General features: G+C 47.0%; 1 pseudogene; it reads right to left on the bottom strand.

Moving 5' to 3' along the window:
- Positions 1-20,698: 20,698 nt before the first annotated feature.
- Positions 20,699-20,818, bottom strand: LOC136638098 (5S ribosomal RNA; annotated as a pseudogene).
- Positions 20,819-21,217: the final 399 nt, after the last annotated feature.

Here is a 21,217-nt window from a genome sequence, read left to right as displayed (position 1 = left end):
TGCATTAGACCCCTATTTTAAGAGCAGTAAGACTTCAAAATGTGCACCTTCCTCATTATAGAGTTTTCAGGAGATATTGGATACATGACTTCTGGTGAAAGCTTTGTTCAAGAAATGTCTGAATGAAAATCTTGAGAAATTATTCCTTTTAACTTTTTTGAATTTCCATCAAAAATCCTACCAACCTTTTGCCTGAGCAGAATTCTCAGAATTTTACTGTAGCTGAAATTCAGCAGCACCTCTGCTTGGAATGTCAGCCACATTGCAAAAAAAACCACAGAATCATAGAGTTGGCAGGGACCTTATAGGTCATCTAGACCAACCCCCTTCCTGTAGCAGGAAATCCTCCTAGAGCATCTCCAACAGGTGCTTGTCAAGCCTCTGCTTGGAGATCTCCAGTAAGGTGGGGCGAGATAATGATTGAGCAACTAACTTTGGGCCAAACTAGGTGAGATCTGCTTGATTGGATCTCCCATAGGGAAACGACACAGGAGAAATGGGATTTGGATGAGAACCATTGTGTTCAGATAGGGAATCATTTCCCAGTTGAAATTGCCTCTTTCAGGTGCCTTAAGACAAAGAGTTTGGGAGTCTGTTTGCACCTTCAGTGATTCTACAAAGTATTAGACAACTGACTTGTCAGCTGCTAGGAATTTTCTGTCGAAAAGTAGTATCTTTACTTTAAAAGTGCCTGCACTATAGTTGCAGTGTTTGCCAATAATGTGTCAAATGGATCGACAGCAGGGGAAAATACATAGACAGAAGCTTGCTAAGGTTACAATAAGGGGTCTTTACATAGGATCAAATATTTGTAAGAAAAAGGGGGGGGAGAGAGAGAGAGAGAGAGAGAGAGAGAGAGAGAGAGAGAGAGAGAGAGAGAGAGGGAGAGGGAGGGAGAGGGAGGGAGGGAGGGAGGGAGGAAGAGAGAGGGAGAGGAATTGATACTTGGAGATCACAATTTACACTCCAATGAGTTAAACAGAACTTACTACAAGGGAAGAATGTATAGCATTACAGCCAGGCAGCTGTATCCTAAGCATCTCAGTGTCTGTCGGAGCAGCAGCATCAAAGCGGCTACCACTGTATCCAGTGAGCACTGGGAAGCCGCTGGGGATCTCCTTGGGGGAAGGAGACACTAGGGAAAGAGCCAAGCCCTGCAATGGGGCTTGCCACATCTGCAATGGCTATTTTTCAGCCCATGGGGTTCAGGTTATTCTGGAGCTCTGCGTTCCCATCCCCTCCCACCCTGGTTCCTCTCCCCGCCCTGCCCTTGCTCCACCCTCTCTCCACCCCGAGAGGCCATACTGCCAGCCCTTACCCCCAGCACTTACCCCCGGTAGTGGCCTGTCCTCCTCCTACTGGTGCTGGGCCCCACACCTGACTGGCATGGGCCCAGTGCCAACTTTCCCTAATCTCCCAGTGCCATAAATATGCTTTACGGCACACGTTAACGGCACCCAGTGCTTGCAATAGGGCTCTGCGTCAGCACTGGGAGAGTTCAGGATTGGACCCTAAGTTATCCCAGTTGAATTCTACTAACTAGACTGAGTTGTGCTGGATGAATCCACACTGCCACATAGCAAGGGCCTTTGCTAGCCTCAAAGGCATTTCATTTGCTTTTCCTCCTTTTTACTGCAATTTGCAATTTACAGTTCTGTAAACTGGACATGTTTATAGGCATCGCACCTTTCTCTTCAACTTCTTTCAGGCTTTCCTGCATATAAAATGTTGGCATGGGGCACTGCTTTTTTATGTCTAGAGAAATAATTAGGAGGCTAGAATGAAGTCACCATTCCCTGCCAAGCAAAAATCACTTGTGGAAATGATCAAACAGAATTTCCTCCGCTCACTTCTCAGCGTTTGGCAAAGCCACCAAAGATGCAGAGTCAAGATGGCTTTGGATTCCTTGCCAGGATGATCAATGTGATGCTTGCGCTGAATGCCAACATGGGGGAGAATCCAGCCTCTTCCAGTTCTTGATGAGGTTTCACATCACATTTGATACTGAGCTGAGTTATACGATCAGCAGAATGACAGGACTCATTCTGGTGGGTTGCACCATTTCAGTGAGCAGAGGGAGGAATCACCTTCAAATAATGGATTCCCAATTAAAAACAAAAACCTCCTTGAACACTGAAAACCATCATGCCAGGGACAAGGGTTCTAGTTTGACAGACTTCCTGATCAACTAATTTTCTGTGTTCAAGAAGTGTGTTCATTACCCCAACACCCGCAATAAAGACACGAGACTTCGGCTTGGATGAAAATGGGCCACTTTATTAACTTCAACTGCAGCAGGGCAATAACACTGAACATCAATTGTGTGGGGCAATATGGGGGAAGCGGTCCTAGCCGCCTGCCTCCCCCTACGTTCTCATAGGGCGTACCACCTGGCTCGAGGCCCCAGTCGTCAATCGCCAGCTTTGGCCTTTCAACGCCACCCCCAAAGGGGGCAAGGCAGCTGGACTTCAGGCAAGCCAGCCAAGCCGCACCATCCTGTGAGTCCAGGCCAGGGGCTGGCCTGCCTGCCTCCTGGAGCCGGTCAGGCATCATAGGAGTGGTTCAGACTTACCCCTCACCCTGCTGCCTTGGATAGACACCGAGCCAAGTCCCTACCTACCCAGCCCCGCACGTACCCTGCCCACACCGGGAGTGACCAACCCGGGTTAGCCTAAACCGCACCGCCTGTTTTCCAGTCTGAGGTAGGCAAAAAAAGGGCCAACCAAAGTCCAATCAGGCTGACTGCAAAAAATTCCTACCCGGCCCTAGAAAGCGACCAGCTAATCCCAGACTGGTTAATAGGGCAGGTGGGCGGGGTTGCCAGCCGGGAACGCTCTGAGCCTGGCCAGAGCGTGCGCTCCATTCCAGGGCTCTGGTCCCGCCTCCCCCAGCCGTGGGAACCAATCGCGGCTCAAGCCTCAGCCTCTGTGCACGAGGCGGGGAGGGGGCAATCAGCTGCTAGCGCCTGATTGGTGCTAACAGCTGTTACTTTTGGAATGATTCAAGTTTTCAGTGTCCTCCCTGCTATCTGAAATAGAACAACCCAACATGAGCTGTGCTGATGGCCCAGTTTGGCCCTTGGTAAGGCCTCACTGAGGGGATTTCACCAGGTCAGTCCCATCTGGTGACTACTTCACTTGAAAGTGTCCTCATGTGGTGAGAGCTGAAGTCACCATATTCTGGCGCATTCTCATTTTCAGTGGGTTTCCTTCATGGAGTTCATGGTGGTCTCATTTGGAGCATGTTATCTAATATAACAGAATCCAATAACATAAAATCCAATTACAGCAGATTTTGAGTGGGGAGATAAAGGGAAATGCAGACTGAAGGGAAAACTAATACTAGATGCCCTGTGATAATAATATTTAAAGTGTAATGTTTATCAAGTGCCTACAGCAACTAAGCACTGTACACAGAATAATTCCGCTGAAACAATCTTGCCCCAGGTTTACACCAAAGACAAAAAAAAAAAAATTCAGATGCTTTTCAAAGGTCAAGGTGAAGGGACGCTGATGCATGGCTGAAATCAGGGAGATCTACATCAGCCCAAGACATTCTACCTCTCCCCGCTACTTTGGTGTGAAATTCAAAAGGTATCTCACCAGGATGTAACTCAGGGCTTACCTTGTTGTATCTAGAGACATCCCCTGGCATCTGCAGAAATACTGCAGGATATCCAGGGTTGTACCTCTCAGCCATCCATTGCCTCACTACTGTCCCTAAGAACATTGCCACCCCATAACTGCTGGCTCTTCTTGCTGTTGTATCAGCCCTGGTGGCACCCAATGCATTAAAAAGCCCACTTGCCAGCCAGCTTCTGACAAATAGTAAGATCACTGTACTGGATGTGCTGTGTGAGCCCATCTAGGCACTGGGGCAAGATTCCCAGAGTATGTCTCAAATAGCAGCACCAAAGGTACTGACACCTCCTCTCTTCTCTACAAAGGGAATAGTTTCTCGGCTCTATTTTTGACTGTTCTGAAGCTCCCCCTTGCCCCGTTCTTTCATAAAGCAACACATAATTCAATGGTAATGCCCTTCTTGTCAAAATGTATTGCTCCTTTAAAGGCTTCAGTAATGGCTGCAATTTATTACTGATGGATTCAGCGAACACTGTTTCCGTTGTTTGAATGACCTGCGAACATCCAACACTGCAGCATTGCTGAAGCTATGCAGGTGTGGATAGGAACAGTGCCTGGATGAGAAATCACAGGGTTACTGCTAGTTTTCCAATATGAGCAAGTGGGGGCAGGAGGGAGAATCTCAGTCCTTTCCCCAACAGTACTCACCACTATTGATACTAACCACAATTACCATCAACCCCCCCCCCCCCCCCGTGGCAAAGCTGGTCTGATCACAGGACTGAATGGCAGCCTTTTGTTTATAAAGGATGGAAGGGAGAATTCAAGGGCAGCACCATGACTGCTGTAAAACCAGTGGCAGGGGCACATCCACTCCTGGCTTGATGCCAGGTTGAATCTGAATTCAGGGCTATAACTCAGTGAAAGAGCCCCTGCTTTGTACTCAGAAAGTCCCAGTTTAAGTCCTGATATCTCCAGATATGGCCAGGAAAGGCCTTTCTCTGAAACCCTGAAGGGTTGCTGCCAGTCAGTGCAGTCCTGAGTTAGACGGACCAATTGCCTGACTCAGTAGGAGTCAGGCATCCTATGCTATAGCTGTGGCACCCAGGGCCAAGACCCTGTGGTACCTGAGGCTAGAGGTCAAATGCTTCCTTCTCCTTATTTAGTGATGTGCCACCGTCTCCACACCCCTAGCTCACCACTCTCCTCTCCATCACACCTTCCCTTCTGTTCCATCCTCCTCTTCCTTTTCCAATCCAGTGAGTGGTAGGAGGAGGAGAAGCAGTCAGCAGGTGGAAGTGAGTGCCTTCCACCTGCCAATCAGCCACTTCATGGATAGGCCAGCCACCACAGGGGAAGGCTTGCTACCAGAAATACACATGTTCATGACAGTGTCCCAGGCAACTGGACCAAGTAATATAGTCTCTGTGATCCCTGTGAACATAAGAACAGCCCCACTGGATCAGGCCATAGGCCCATCTAGTCCAGCTTCCTGTATCTACAGTGGCCCACCAAATGCCCCAGGGAGCACACCAGATAACAAGAGACCTGCAAGGCTTCCTGGGAATTGTAGTTAAGAACATAAGAACAGCCCACTGGATCAGGCCATAGGCCCATCTAGTCCAATTTCCTATATCTCACAGCGGCCCACCAAATGCCCCAGGGAGCACACCAGATAACAAGAGACCTCATCCTTGTGCCCTCCCTTGCATCTGGCATTCTGACAGCCCATTTCTAAAATCAGGAGGTTGCACATACACACCTTGTAACCCGTACACATGGCTTGTAACCCGTAATGGATTTTTCCTCCAGAAACTTGTCCAATCCCCTTTCAAAGGCGTCCAGGCCAGGCGCCATCACCACATCCTGTGGCAAGGAGTTCCACAGACCAGATTGCTGTGATCTCCAGCAATGACATAAGAAAGCAAGAAAGTAGGGTTCCCATGATTCTCGACACACAGGAAAACTCCCAGAAGCTAACCATCAGTTCTGCTCACTGTGCATGAACTTCAGTTGAAAATTGGATCCAGTTTCTAGTGTGCTGGGTAGGGTAAACCTTAGAGTTTGCCTTTCAGAAGCATCCCTTCTCATGTGTCAGTGCCACCACTAGTTAGGGAGCTGTTCTGAGGTGTGGGTTAGCCCACAGAGGGTCCACACCCTCCAGCATGACAATGCAACTCCCAGTGAGAACCCCCTCTTTTTTGCAGAGGCAGCACAATTCTAGAAATGCTGTTGCGACTCCCCCCCCCCCCCCGCAATTACTTAGAGAGCTCCCACCTCCTGTGCAAAGTTTGGAAATTACTGCCTTATGTCATCTGAAGCTTTCTTAATAGTGCCACAAATATCAGCATTTTGAAATGTGGTGACAAATGTCAGAGTCTTCTTTGTAGAGGTTCCGCATCTCTGGAACTCTCTGCCTAGAGAAGCTTCTCTTGCTAGTTTACTCTCAGCATTTAGGAGGATGATCAGGACCAGCCTATTCATGAGGCTGACTGAAGTGGTCAACCCAAGCAACAGATTGGTAGGGAATGCAGTTATTCACCTCTGTTGCTGCTTGTTCTTCAACTTCCTGGACTGGAAAAGGAAGAGGAGATGAAGTTGGGGGCTCTGAGGGTAAATAGAATGCCAGATGCAGGGGAGTGGCAGCAAGATGCAAGTATTTGTGGCACTGGGTGCTCCCCAAGGCATCTGGTGAGCCGCTGTGAGATACAGGAAGCTGGATTAGATGGGGACAGGGTTGAGCAGTGAGGTGGCTAAGTTTGCAGACAACACCAAACTTTTCCGAGTGGTGAGGACCAGAAGTGATTGTGAGGAGCTCCAGAAGGATCTCTCCAAACTGGCAGAATGGGCAGCAAAATGGCAGATGCATTTCAATGTCAGTAAGTGTAAGGTCATGCACATTGGGGCAAAAAATCAAAACTTCACATATAGGCTAATGGGTTCTGAGCTGTCTGTAACAGATCAGGAGAGAGATCTTGGGGTGGTGGCGGACAGGTCGATGAAAGTGTTGACCCAATGTGCGGCGGCAGTAAAGAAGGCCAATTCTATGCTTGGGATCATTAGAAAAGGTATTGAGAACAAAAAGGCTAATATTATAATGCCGTTGTACAAATCGATGGTAAGGCCACACCTGGAGTATTGTGTCCAGTTCTGGTCGCCGCATGTCAAAAAGGACATAGTGGAAATGGAAAAGGTGCAAAAGAGGGCAACTAAGATGAGTGCGGGGCTGGGACACCTTCCTTATGAGGAAAGGCTACGGCGTTTGGGCCTCTTCCGCCTAGAAAAGAGACACCTGAGGGGGGGACATGATTGAGACATACAAAATTATGCATGGGAAGGATAAAGTGGATAGAGAGATGCTCTTTACACTCTCACATAACACCAGAACCAGGGGACATGCACTAAAATTGAGTGTTGGGAGAGTTAGAACAGACAAAAGAAAATATTTCTCTACTCAGCGTGTGGTTCATCTGTGGAACTCCTTGCCACAGGATGTGGTGACAGCATCTGGCCTGGACGCCTTTAAAAGGGGATTGGACAAGTTTCTGGAGGAAAAATCCATTATGGGTTAAAAGCCATGATGTGTATGTGCAACCTCCTGATTTTAGAAATGGGCTATGTCAGAATGCCAATGCAAGGGAGGGCACCAGGATGAGGTCTCTCATTATCTGGTGTGCTCCCTGGGGCATTTGGTGGGCCGCTGTGAGAGACGGGAAGCTGGACTAGATGGGCCTATGGCCTGATCCAGTGGGGCTGTTCTTATGTTCTGATCCAGCAGGGCTTTTCTTATGTTCTTATGAAGTAGAGGAGGCAGTATGGATGGGCTAAAGTGTCAGTGCACTAATCCACCATTCACTTCTTTTCCACACTTCCTCTTCCACTCCATTCCCCTCTTCCTTTTCCAATCCAGAAGAGGGAGGATCAGAGGCAAGCCCATCATGAGATAAAGGGGCAACTTTTGGCACGCTGCCTCAAGCTCTGGGAGGTTCAGGGTCAACACTGAGGAGAGTGAAAACCACTTTCTTCTGGAGGTATTTCACAAGTTGGGCTGACCTGGAGTGCTAGACTTGTACAAATGCTATACATTATAGAAATGTTTTAATTTATTTTTCGCTATCCATGTTGCTATTTGTGTGTTTTAAGAACGGCATCATTTTGATGAATATTTTTTGCAGGAGATTTTATTTCCCATAAGCTGCTTTGAGGGCTTTGGTGAGAACGGACGTGAGATACGATCAGTCTTAGGTTACCAGGAACATTTAACTCTCTTTTAATGTTACATATTTGACAAGAGCCTCACAAGTTGCTCTGAAACTTAATGGAAGCTGGAATGCTGATCATGGAAAATAGGTCTGAACCTAATCCTCCCTTCATGAGGGGAATGGCTGACTAAAATGTGGAGATGGAAAGAAATGTCAAGACTCACAGAATGTGTTTGACTAAAAAATGACACGCAGCAGTTTGAGTCTTTAGGGGTGAAATAGTCTCCTCTTCATGATTTTATGAAGACAGAGCTTGAAGGCCGATTTGTGTAAGAGGCAGGGCAACCTGCTGGTCTGCACCCACCCCCAAATTCTGCCTCCCATTTTCCTATCCTCACCAGGGCATGAGCCCACTCACACAAAGCCCCACCAACTTGCTGCCTGCTTCAGCCTTCGTTACATAATGTAATGGGCTCAACTGATCTCATGGCTGGGCCGGTCCTGGTAAGAGGTTTCTTTATTGCAAACATGCTTTCAAATAGTTTTTTGTGATGATGCCAAGTATATATTTTTTTATTTCTATATCTAAAAAAGAATCACCTTTTAAATGATGGCTCCCCTGCATTTGGCAGAGGGATAGCAACCAGCAATGAATCTACGTAATTTGTTGAGTGATTCTTATGCCTCAAAAATAATTCCCCCTCCCCCTTTCCATCTATAAAGTCAACTTTCCATTAAGTTGAAATCTGGCTGCCTTGCATTCTGTCTTTCTTCCACATGGTGTCTCTACATGTATCCACTCCATTTATAGACTGCCCTTCTTCCAAGGAGCTCAGGAGAGAACACATTGCACACACACCCCAGCACACGCGCGCGCACACACACACACACGCGCGCGCACACACACGCGCACACACACGCGCACACACACGCGCACACACACTTTATCATCCTGGCAACCCTGTGAGGCAGGTCAGGTTGAGAGACAGTAACCCAGGAGGCTTCAAGGCTATGTGAGGAATTGCAGCCAGGTCCCCCCAGGCCTTAGTCCATTGGTTCCCTACCTGGAAATCACTGTAAGTCCTTGGAAGCACTGTGATCACCATGTTCACTCTACTGCTGGGGACAAAAGCACCCCCAGTTCACTCCACTGCTGGGCACAAAAGCATCCTTACCTGTGGCAGCACCCTCTGGAGGGTGTGGGGATCTTGCAGACTCCTCTGCAGGGCTCCCTGCACTCCAAATAGTAAAAACGGCCACTTCCAATTTCACGACCAAAAACGTAGATAAATAAAAACACCAGATCACAACAGCCGTGATCCCAGAAAGGAATAACAGACTCATTCCGTGTTGCATAAACTGGTGTGGCAAACTACGGAGGAGTCTCAATTGCCTGAGCATTGCCATCTCTGAAAAGGGTGATGAATTTGCTACACTTCAAAATATCATTAACACCAATAACACATTTGACCAAGCCTATTTCTACGTTGTGAAAAAGGGAGAGTGAACAAGAGAGAGAGCTGCCGATTAAGACCTTTGATGCAATGTTATAAACGCTTAACAAAGGCATCTTCTCCAGTGAAGAGCAGTTGCAGACACAAATTGCCCCCTTTCCTGCACCTTTTTCACAAAATCAATATTAAAGGAGTAGCCGCCTCAAGTTCGCCATAGACTATGTGAGGGAGGGGGAAAAACCCACAGCCGAGTGGAGGAGAGTTTAGGTCAATAAGGAATCGATACTGTGGTTGAATCTGCAGCAAGATAAAAGACTTCAAGCTCGCTACTGCGGTGCCCTATTGTTTCTCTCAGATTCTGAAAAGACACTGAAGTCTTCTCCCTGTAAGTAGCGATGCAGTTAGGGTGTGGGGAAAGTAGGAGAGGGGTCAGTTCAGACTGCATCTGGCTGCAGTGCTGCTAAAACAGGCCTTCTGATGCAGAGCCCAAGAAGTTTTCCACAACACCAAGGCTCACCCACTGCAGGGAAACTGACATAGAACTTCTAAGGAAACTTGAAAAGAAGCAAACCTCATATGGCAGAAGAAGTACCCTGTCTAGCCTGGCACCATTCTCTGAAGCTGGAGCTCAAATGTCTTTCCCTTTCTTCAACCCAGCTCAGAACTTTGAAGCGTATGAACATCTCATGTGGAGAGATTTTCAGTCCCTCAGCCAAGACAGGGATTGGCAGAAGTGGTACTACTGAGATGCTTGTGTTCCAAGTGGATCTGCTCTAGGGCAGTATTTCTCAACGTTTGTCCTCTACTGTACCACTTGACATGGTCCAGCTATTCAAAGTAATACCAGAAGTAACTGATGATGACATCATCGCCAGTTACTTCTGAATTGGAAGGCCAGGTGCAATATGACAAATACCGGGAGTGGATGGGAGGACTTTTTGGAACACGGAAAAGCATGCTTTGGAGCTCTGCCTGCCAAGCCAAGCCTCCTACCACTGTTTGTTGTGTCATATTCCTGGTCTCACTGCCAGGGGTTCCTCAGGTAGCACCAGACACCATCTCAGGTACCATACCACTGGTTGAGAAACACTGCTCTAGGACAGTCCCCCACTTCACTTCACTTACTATATCCTTAGTGGAATTCAGAAATGAGGAGAAGCTGGTTTGGGGGTAGATTGTGCTAAATACTACTAGTAGGAATGGCAGCTCACACTTAGTAGTGCATCTGCTTATTTGAGCTCTATTGCCAGAAGGTGGATTGGAGTTCTGCTAAGTTTAGTATCTCAGTGGATCATACCAACCTTACTTCACAGTCTGTCCTATTTGGGCCTTCTGCTGACGGAAGTTACGTTTTGTCAGTGCAAGGCCTGGGGTACAGGTGTGCAGCTTCAGCAACAGTGTGCAGGCTGGGGTCACCAGCACAAACAGCTGGCAGCCTGGGCATGCACCTATGCAGCACCCAACCTGCACCAGAGCAGGTAAGTCAGTAGGGGGCATTTTGGGGTGTTCCTGGGGAGAGTTCAGGGTGGGGTTTGGGGTGGCTGGGGAGCATGTCAAGGGTGGCTGGGATTGGATATTGGGGGCAGCAGTGCCTCTGATATCCTATGTCCCCAGCCCAGCTTTGACACTTACCCCTGGAGCCCCTTAGATTAACACCAGCCAATGAGCTGGTGCGGATCTGGGTAGGTCCATTAGAGACCATCACTCAGTAGTGTAGGTAAGCCCAAACATTATTTACCTCTCTATTGATGCCTGGTCCCTAGTCTGCCAATAGCATGCAGTGGAGACTTTATCAACCTTGTCATGCCCTGGGCCAGCCCAGGATAGGATTTGCCTGTATATTTTACTTGTACTAGATTTCCATGCACACGTATCATACAACTCATTTTCCAGAAACTATTCATCTCCCTCTCCTCCAGTCTTTAAAAGTGGTGTTCATCTCATTTTTGCACATATCTACCTATTTGCCAACCTACAGAAAGTGGCCACTTTGCACCATTCATTGACCAGCCTGAATAAAGAAAGAGAGAGAAAAGAATAAAGTTACCAATGCACTTGCCTAATGCTAAACTTTCAGGGGACAAAGGGCATTTCAGTAAGATGAAGGACGCAATCCTACCCTGTGCTGGAACAGGTAAGCCAAGAGGCTTGCGTTGTATCCTGTGCAGGATAGGGGCCCAAGGTGGCTCAGTCAAGGGCAAGGGAAAACTTTTCCCCTTACCTCCGGGTAAGGCACCTTTGCCCCAATGGGTCTCCTTGAACTTGCACCACCTCCTGAGATGGCACAAGTCTGAGAAGAGTGGAGCAGCTTCACGCCGCTCCAAACTCCCTGGGAATGAGGGTTGGGATCGAGCATAAGTGCTAGATCACAGCCCCGTCTCCCGCTCCCCCTACCTGCCCCGGGGCCGCCCACCGCCTGCCCTCTCCCCACCCAGGAACACCTCCTTCCCGCCCCCTCCCCAACCACTTCAGAGGCTTGTGTCAGCCCTGCCGGGCCAATACAAGCCTCACTGAGGAAGCTGGTGCGAAGGGTTGTGTCAGCCTCCTCAGGCCAGCGCACCTCTGAGCGCTGGCCTGGCTTCTTCCCAAGGAGGCGCAAACGTGCCTTATGGCACGTTTGCGACCCTCCTGGGCCAGCACAAGGGACTTGCGCAGACCCATGGGTGCCTCAGTATGCGCCCTAACTGCATTTCTGGCAGGGGGAAGCATCTCCACTTCTTCCTAAGGCTCCTTCTTCACACTGTACCCAGTTCCTTAGAAAATGTGCTGCCACTCGCTTAGACGTGGCAATGGTCATTAGCACAGATTGTACTGAAAGGAAGTTAGATGAATTCATGGAGAAGAGGTCTTGGTTGTGTTGGCTCTGTGGAACCTCCATCTTCAGAGATAGTCTACCAGTTTGCAAGGAGCAGATAATGGTGGGAGAAGCATACTGTCTTCATGACCTGCTTGTGGACTTCCCAGAGTTAACTAGTTAGCTAGCGTAGGAACCAGAATGCTGGATGTGACAGCCCTTACAGTCTTATGTTGCTAAAGGCACAAAAGGACAATGAGAGAAAATGGTGGCAACATTACAAATCAGGGACTTATGGGAGACTTCAAGGATGTCAAGCCTCCTTGGTTCCATGGAAAAAGGAGGTGGAGTTCTGCTTGTGATCAGTTTTGAGAAGCTTCTTCCCTGTAGAGCCAGGGAAATCATTTTCAGGCAGAAAGCAATGGGCTCTCCGGTTTTGCCGAGCACCCGGCTCCTTTTGTCAAGTATATCGCTCCTGTTGCCGTCTTAACTGGAGGTCAACAATGGCATTTCCAATTGTTATTGGACTGCAACTGAACCCTCCAGTGGAAAAGGGAAAAAAATGAAAAAAATATATATATATGGGGTCTCTAGCAAGTAAATATCCAGCAAGCACTAATGTATGGCTTAGCTATTGTTCCGCTTTGGTTTGCAAGGTGCTATGTTTCATTGCAAAGCCCTGCAACCACAACAATATACCTGTCAAGATATTCACTAAAAATGGATAGAAATATATATATTATCTCAGGTGGGCTGGAGGGCTCTGATAGAAACCATTCATGAGTCTAAATCTTCCAAATTCTTCACCGTGAGGTGCCGTTATGGTCTAAGGGGCATCTTTTAACGCATCTCTCTTTATAGCAATAGCTTCTTCATCAAAAACCCCTGGTGGAAACCAAGATGAACAAGATAAACTAACTTTTTTAAGTTAAGAACTTTTAAAAAATGAGAAAACAAAAAATGTTTGAAAACCAAAGGAGCAGCCCTTGGATTCAGGCACCTGAATGCACCATGCAAGTGGCCCGTCCCCCCCCCCCTCGGAACCATTTCGGGCAGTGGGAGCAAAATGGAGCCATTTCGGGTGGTGGGAGCAAATGGAAGCAAATGCCTCCGTTTAGCTCCCACCACCCGAAATGCCTCCAAAGGGGAGGGGGAAGGGCTGCTTGCATGGTGCATTCAGGTGCCTGCAAAATTTAATGCTTTGCACCCCGTCTGCCTATGCCACTGCTTGGACTTGTCATGTCTAAGTGGTTTTAGGCTTCATTTATTGACTCTTTTGCATAGATTGGCTCTAACGCTCCTAAGCTGGATGCAGGATGATACACAAAGGATATGAATAAGTCCAGTAATCTTTAAGTTCAGTAATGCAAAAGTGTTCTTTCATTCCCCTGCACATCTTAGCCTATGCATTGTCTTAAAATAAAAGGATCAAGTGTCCTGAGGATTTCAACCCTTCAACACTCATTTCTTTTTCATTTGAGGGCTTCATCAACATAGCATTCGGAGAAGTTAGACTCCCAGAGAATGTGAATGGGATGAAGTGACACAACTGATAGCCAAAATATTGGAGAATTTAAATGCACCACATATGGTAAAATGGAGATTGCCTTATTCCCCAGTGGTACCTATATATAAGCTTCAGTCACTAGGGAAGGCCCTGCTCATACCCCACCAGCTTCTGAGGCACAGCATGTGGTTATGTAGGGTGGGGCCTTCTCAGTGGTGGCACCATCCTGACTGTGGCATTCTGTGGGGAGACGTGGCCGACTCCCTTGCTTTCTGTCTTCAGGTGATAAATTAAACAGATGAATATTTGATCTTGACCTTCCTTACAGTCATCTGAGCTAGTTCTGGCTTGTGCATTTAATTTATGCAGATATAATATACTACTTCTGTTTTTGTGGTATTTATTCTTAATATTGCTTTATTTTATTGTTGTGTTTTAAATCCACATGGTTAACTACCCTGAGGATCTCATTAGAGACAGAAAGTTTGGATATAAATATTTTAATGAATGAAAGAAAAAGTCTCTCGTTTAACAAAGTAATAGCTACGTCCTGTTCATGAAGCCATTGAGATAAGTAGGTGTTAACCATTCAGTATTATTCTTCAAGGATATTTTGAGTTGAAGGGAAAAAATGTATGATGAAGATATGAGACATTCAGATGAAACCATCACTACACAGTTGTACTTCTACCCAATAAACAATCTTTCTTAAGGGTCATGTAAGGGTTAAATGTGCATGATCTGTTTTCAGCCAAATGCTCTCTTGGGGGTTCTGATCCACACTGCAACTATGGCATTGCGGGGGCAGAGGGTGCCTGCCGTGACTTCCTGTACCATTTTCTAACAAAAATTTGCCCTCCAAAGTTGTTCTTTACCTTCTTGAGGTTCTATTGCATGCAAATGGGGGAAGGGGGACTATAGTTGGCGGACTGTCCAATCTTAGGCAGTGACTATGCCAGCAGAGCTCATGATACACTGCCATAAGCCCTATTACAGCAATGCGAAAGGCACACCACTGTCATGTGCTCCAGAGCCACTGGCACAAATGACTGGAGGCTCTATAGGCCTTCGAACAATGCCATAGTGGAGCAGGTACAGTGCCTGCAGGGGTGGTTAATCAATGATTCATTGGCAGTTTGGGGAGGCGCAGGGTGGGCAGGGAGTGGCTTGGGAGAGGGAGGGGTGGATCTCAGTAGCGCTGGCACATGCCAAGATCCTATTCCTTTTCATCCTGACTCGCTCCCTGAGAATCCTTGAACTTCCACCAGCTAAATAGCTGGAGAAGAGGAGACCCATTGATGTCCAAGTGGCCTATAGAGGGGCAAGGAGAAAAAAAAAATTTTTTACTTACCTCTCCCAGATGGTCTGGTTATCATCCCCCCACCATAGCATGCAGAGTACACTCCAGTAGTACAGCATAGTGTAAACTGATGGAGGATAGGATTGAGCCAAATAAATCTAATTTCTTTTTTAATATAACAAAAATGTTTTTCTTTAAATTATGATACCAGGTCAATAATGTGCTTTTACAGCATAAGCGAAGAATGTTACAATTTCCTACAACTGGGTCTGGACTGGCTGAAAACAAATGGAGATAGAGGATTTGGGATGTTGTACAGATTCTGTCTTACAAGTTCCCCTTCCTAGTGAATCATTTCCTGTACCTGTTTGGAAGGGTGAAAGTAGCTGTGATGCATTTGACTTTCTTTACGAATCGCTCATGGCACATGCTGGAATTTTCTTTGCTAATACAGCCTCATTTACAGTCAGAATAGTTCCTATCTTATCCCCCCTCCCCCTTATTGTATAAAGGAAAATGAATCTTTGCCCAGGCCACCCGAGGGGGTATTTAATAGGGCTTTTCAATCTATTTGTGATCTGTTATTCCCAACTCCCTAAAGTTTCCATGTTAACAGCAGAACATCTAGGGAGTCCATATGGTCTGGGAACATAACAGAACCAAAGCAAATTGTGTGTGTGTGGGGGGGGGGGGGGAAGAGCATGCAAAGGATGGAGAAAAGAATGTGTCTGACTGAAATCATGGGACAGAGGAGCAGCGAAAGAACTCTTGCTCCATTTTCTTTACCTGGGTCCCAGGGACAGAGCAGTCATCTCAACCTCACTGAAGTGTGACATTTCTTTTGAAGGAAAAGCACCAGTGCTAACCTTGTCATTTGATGATGCTGTAAGTGACATTGCCAGCTTCATGATTCTGTTAATTTTCAAGCCACGGCTAACAAACCTCTGGTACAATTTTAACATAATTATTCCACATTGTAATAACAGGGAGCAGGGGGGAAAAAATACCCACAATGGCCTTGTGATGAACATTGGAACATTGGAAACATTTGGCTTGATAAATCAACCAAGCATACACTTTCAAAGTCAGGCTTGAACCTTGAATGATTTTTTGTTTGTTTGTTTTATACAGAACTGTACCTGAGTTACTGCAACCACATTGGTTACCAGGATTTTCTGGGCCCAACTTTTGTGCTGCCATTTCCCTAATAAAGCCTTAAACAGGTTAAAAGGCATCTGTTCCTGAGCTGAGAACAGCTCAGGAGGGGGTCCTTGTTTCAGATTCATCAGGTTGGAGGCTTGCCTGGCCTGCATGAGTTTCAGGGCCTTTTCAGTTGGGGCTGCAGAGTCGTGACATGCCATGGCCATATGTTTGGCTTCAGCCCTTCTGACATTCTGAAAGCATGTTAAGGCATCTTTGGTTAAACATGCTCTTAATTGCTATTTCCTAAGTGGTTTCTGTTTTCTGTTGATTTTTGCTGTTTATCTGGATAGGCTTTCATAATTGTGTATTGCTGGATTGATTACCATGCACACCACCCAATGGGACTGCACATTAGACATGACTGCTGCCACCACTACTGAGGGGACAGCCTGATGGGTTGCCACTCCTGCTCTTATGTATGCTTAGAGCAGAGGTGAGCTGAAGACCAAAGAGGAAACTAAGCTGAGTGTGGAAGCAAAGTAGCTTCCTCTTTGACCCTCCTATTTAGTGCTGGAGGTCTGATACAGTATGTGTGCCTTCATTGGATAAGACTGGAACAAGCAGATCAAAATATGTGCCTGCGGCATCTGCAGAAAGAAGCTACTAATGTACAGCTAATGTAGGACAAACAAACATATAATGTAGGATTGCCCCTCCCCACTCCAGCCTGGTTTTCTGATCAACCGGAAGCCACATTGTTGTAATAAGGTGATGTGGAGATTTTCATGAGAAGAACAAGCCTCCCAAAAGGTTGTCCAGTGCTGGTGAAAAATGGACAAAGCCCAACCCACAGCACAGTTTGATCAATCATATTCTGCATTGATACTTCCTCTGCATTCCAGATAGGATGTGTGGATCTCCCTTGAAAAATTTCACCAGTCATTTCTGCTTGTTTAAATGCTTCACTATCTAACCCATGCAGTGGCATCACTAGGGTTTGCATCATCCAACGTGGGAGGTAAACGCATCACCCCCATGATGGACCTCCTCCCATACAGTGGGTGGGGAAATGCCCTGGGGTGGGTGTGGTGATGCTCCATTGCCCCACCCCTGCTGGTTTTTGGGCTATAACTTTTGATAGAATAGAGATCTTTAAATGCAGTTTGTTTCATTGCATTTTGCATGAAAATATGCATTGAATTATTTGTAACATGATGGTATTATTTGAAAATACCAAGATTTTAAAATTTTTGGCCAGTAGTAGTGTCACCCCCCCTTGAGCGTCACCCGGTGCAGCCTGCACCCCCTGCACCTCTTAGCAATGCCACTGAACCCAAGGGGTGGCTCACCATTAAGTTTCAAGGGAAATTAGGCAAATACTCTAGTGCTTCCATACCAAGCCAAGAACACAGGAACATTGGTGCACTAGTACTACAGATTATCTCCTTTGAAGGATGTGGCCACCTCCTATGGGAAACGCTGTTGGCTGATAGCCCTGGCTTAAGGACACCTCCTAAGATAGGACCATATATGGTTGTCCCTGAGAACATTTAATATTACAAAAAGTACAGATATGGTGTGAGACTCTGTGTGTCAGTTTTCAGCTTCAGGCTGGTTTAAGAATACATCTCCCTAGAGGGGGAAAAATGGGAACTATAACTGCATGGTGAGAGATCTTTAACTACAGTGGAATTAGTCGAAGCTGCTTGAACAATGGACATGAAAGGAAGTAATTCAAAGAACATGGAGTTGGATTCAATTTGGAAGAAGATGTGAGACTTTCAATTAGCACATTTATGTGAGATTTAAGAAGAAAATATTCAGGAACAGTATTTATTTAGCCCGCAGCCAAAGTCCATTACTGAGAATTATTCTTAATTAGAGCTGTGTGAGGTTGGGAATACCCACATTCTCTCTATCGCTTCACCTACCAGAAGCACCATCCTCCATGCCTGTGACTGTGGCATTGAACAAGGGGGGGGGGGGAAAGATGATAAAAGAATCATTTAAATAAGGTTAGTCAACCATTTGAAACAAACTGTAGAAATATTTGCCTTCTCCTTTTTTGCCTCAGATTGGTAGCATCTTCAGAAGGGGGCTGTCTGAAGTTCTGAGCCTCAGGGAACATCTTTGCAGGTGTCGCAAGAGTTCCCATTGGACATTGCAGCAACCAATGACAAGGCCAGGGAGTGCCTCTGGCAACAGGAGGCATATTTTCCATTGTTCAATGCTTAAAAAAATAAAGGGAATCCAATCATGCAACCAGCACGGCCCACACTGGCAAGGAACGAAGGACTGCTGGAGTAGTTCTGAAGACAAATGGGTGGCCAACAGCACAGGCTAAATGCTCCAGAGTTCATCTGCCTTAGAAGAGTGGAAATGACTCACAAGCAAACTTTTCTAAGAACCCAATCTTTCCCTCGCCGTCCAATGGTGGCAAGGCTCCTGCAACAGCACTGACTGCTGTGCAGCAGTTAGCACCTGTTGCAAAAGCTGCTCTGGCAGCGTGTGTGTTAGTGTGCTGCTGGTATCGCCAGCAGGAGGGCCTGAGCATTCCCACCCCTGCCATCGCTGATGTTCGCAGTTGCTGAAGCAGGCAAGATGACGGGACAGGCTCAATGGCGCCATGGGTGGTGGAAGGGCGGAACAGAGGTAGGTCCTGTCCAATCTCTTTAAATTATCACCTTGCCACACATATTCCTTCCACTGAAATCTAGGAGTGCTACCGAAATTTTGTCTACAGCAAAATTTGAAGCCAATTTGGAGGTTCCTCCATGGGTGAAGTGCTTGTGGAACTCCCAGCAGAAATAAGACTGTCAAGTTGTGACATTTCTGAGCAAGGATTCCATAATCTACCCAACACTTCAGAATTGGGTTAGTCCTTCTGGTTTCCTGGCAAACAAGTCCCAGTGCAAAAGGGAGACTGCCTTATTCATGATTCCCTCTGTACTTTTGTTTTTAAAAATATTTTATTTTTATTTTAGCCTTCCTTTTTAAGCTGAAAAGTTTACCTGAAATGCATCTGAAGAACAAACTGTTTCTCATTGTAAGGAGAGGTTCAGTTCCCTCTGGGATGCTGGGAAATGGTAAGTCCCCTGTCACCCTTAGTGATTTTGGCAGAAGCTCCTGTAAATGAGGTGAAGGTCAGAGGGAAGTGAACAGAGCATGTTCTGTTCAATAGGAAGTATAAAAGAAGTATGTATTGGAACCAGTGTGATTTCCCCCCCTTCATTTTTACAGCGCTGACCTCATATTCCTGCAGGGTGACTTCATGGCTTGGAAGGTGTCACCAGGGTCAATGCTGGCCAGCTTCATAGCTGTTTTTCTTTTCATGGCTGCTACACGGACCAAAGTTGGAGGTTGAGCTTCGATGGTGACTTTCAGGGAAATTCTTCAGTGTTTACTAAGTGTTAGTCCAGCCTTGTGAATCACACCTTGTAAAACAGTATCCTGGCCTGAAGGGGCACCTTTCAGAAGTCAGGGAGGTTCAAAACACATTCGTAATGATGGAGACAGTCTGAGTGGAACCAGGAATGCTGCTTTGTTTTTCCACCACTTTCTGGCTGCCTCCACCAGACAACAGAACCTGCCAGCTGCACCTCTTTGAAATGGCTGCCCTTCAGAGTTGGTGTTGCCATGAAGCAGGCAACCAGAAAACACAACCTGACTCTCTGGTCACATGAAAGCAGGACTTTCCAAACTCTGGCTAGCTGGTGGACACTTGTTTACCCTTCCCCTCCCCACACACACACTAAAGAGCAGAAAAGGAAGGGGGGAATCAACCCACACCCATAAGATATGTCTTGCCAGATCAGACCTTCCTTCCAAGAACTCAGTGTAGCTTCTATGGCTCTTTCCACCCATTTTAGCTTCACAACAACCCTGTGATGTAACTCAGCCTGAGAGAACAACTGGTCCTGGATCACATAGTGAATTCCGTGGCCTGCTCCCTGTTATATACCACACTGGTTTTTGCACCTGGTATCATAGCAGCATAGTTGCATAGCAGCACAGCAGATGGTGGAAGAAATGGGCTTCCACTGTTCCCTCCCTCTCTCCTTCCCACTTGCTATTACCACTGCTTGAGCTATGGCAGCAGCACCCAGGTAAGCAAGTGAAATGAAAGGTGATGGGGGCTTTAAGTGGAGAGTGACTGGGTCAGAGGGAGGAAGAGGTCTTGGGGGCTGGATTGAGGGGAAAGAATGGACTTGTTATTGAAGGCCCAATCCTGTGCTCTTCAGCACCAGCGTTCCTTGGCCATCACCGGCTCCAGCTGTTGCAAAGTGCCATAAAGCACTTATGTGCCAGTGGAGAAGACACTGGGCTGGTGCCAAGGCTGGCACCAGTCAGTGCTGTGTTTCAGCGCTGGAAGCATTGCTGCTGAGCTGTAAGTTTCCTGCCAGAAGCCAGTGAAGCTTTTTGGGTTGGGGGAGGGTGGGGAGAAGCGGGGAGGGAGTGGAACGGGTTGGGGTGAGGGCAAGAGGAGGGGAGGATTGGGCCTGAGAGGGGAATGGAGATGGCGGCAAACACAGGTCTCCTCAGTTCTGCTCCCGTTCAATAGCGGGCACAGATACAAGAAGACCCTTTGGGGCTGCTGTGGCTTGACACGGGGTAAGGGACTGTTTGTTCTCTTACCCCAAGGAGACTTCTGGCTGCTTCCCTGGCTTCATTGGATAAAAATGGTTGGCAACCTTCAGTCCCGAAAGACTATGGTATAAGCCTACAGCACCGGGTATTCCCAGGCGGTCTCCCATCCAAGTACTAACCAGGCCTGACCCTGCTTAGCTTCCAAGATCAGATGAGATTGGGAATGTGCAGGGTAACAGTTGCTGTGATGGCCATTTTGGCACCGCTGTAAACCTGGGTGCTAGGGAATCATAGGACTGGTCTGCCCATTGACTTTAAATCTGAACAAATGAGAACAAAGGGTCAAAATGCCATACCTGGGGTGACTGTTGCAACCCTGAAATGTGTATTTCCAAGTTGAAATATATGAATTGTGCTGACATCTCTAACACCACTTCCTGTGGCAATGAGTTTCACAGGCCAACCAAATGGGGAATGGAACTTTTGCCACTTCAGTTTGCTTAGATCTTGGGGGGGGGGGGCTTTCATTTTCTGTTCATTACTGTTTTTGCCAAGGACAAACAGCTGCTCTGAATCCTAACTGCACTTGCTCAGTTCAGATGCTTTTAAATAAGCCACCACCTTCCCCTGCTTAAAAGAGGGAATAAAG

Source organism: Tiliqua scincoides, chromosome 1 (assembly GCF_035046505.1).
Source record: "Tiliqua scincoides isolate rTilSci1 chromosome 1, rTilSci1.hap2, whole genome shotgun sequence".
In the NCBI taxonomy this organism is placed as follows: domain Eukaryota; kingdom Metazoa; phylum Chordata; class Lepidosauria; order Squamata; family Scincidae; genus Tiliqua; species Tiliqua scincoides.
Note: the sequence above shows the minus strand (reverse complement) of the source record. Positions and strands in the feature narration are given on the sequence as shown.